Source organism: Hydra vulgaris, chromosome 11, assembly GCF_038396675.1.
Source record: "Hydra vulgaris chromosome 11, alternate assembly HydraT2T_AEP".
In the NCBI taxonomy this organism is placed as follows: Eukaryota; Metazoa; Cnidaria; class Hydrozoa; order Anthoathecata; family Hydridae; genus Hydra; species Hydra vulgaris.
In genome coordinates, this window is record NC_088930.1 from 53,117,501 (window position 1) to 53,118,111 (window position 611).

The following is a 611-nucleotide window of genomic DNA, read 5'->3' on the forward strand; positions in this document are numbered from 1 at the left end:
TTTATTTTATAGTTGCATAGTTATAGGCATAACATATATAAAGAAGGTGGTTCACGAAAAAGTAAAGATTATTTTAATATAAAATAATACTGCATAAAAAATTAAATTATCAGAATAAATTTAAGTTGGTCATTAAATATTAATTATTTTATTTTAGTATGTATTTAAATTTTTTTAGAAAATATGATCAATTTTGAAAATAGATCAAATTTTGTTGATCTCCTGTCTAAGGATCAATCCAGTTTTTTATATATGACATTAGGCTCAAATTTTCGTGAAACTAAGGTATAATTAAATACACAATTAAGTTACCAATATGTTTCAATAGTTGTGTAATTTTTCTCATTATTTTTTTTCAGTACAACGATTACATCTACAAAGTTATTATTCCAGAATGCTTTGTTAGTCTTTTTTCAAAATTTATGCATTGGTCCAGAATTCAGGTAAGAAAATCATATTTTAAAAATTTTAACAAGTAACAAATTTTTTTTATTTTTTTTTTTATATTTTTTATTTTATTTTAAAATTCTCATTTTATAATATTTTGAAAAATTGTTTGTTCATAAATTTTTTGTTTTTATTTTTGGTATTTATGTTAAAAAAATTATTTT

General features: G+C 18.8%; 1 long non-coding RNA gene across 1 annotated transcript in view; it reads left to right on the forward strand.

Moving 5' to 3' along the window:
• The window catches only part of LOC136087312 (uncharacterized), a 1,486-nt gene extending 1,342 nt beyond the window's left edge, over positions 1–144 (forward strand). The window contains exon 3 of the long non-coding RNA XR_010641710.1: positions 1–144. This exon is cut by the window's left edge and continues 781 nt beyond it. This is a non-coding gene — a long non-coding RNA (uncharacterized LOC136087312).
• Positions 145–611: the final 467 nt, after the last annotated feature.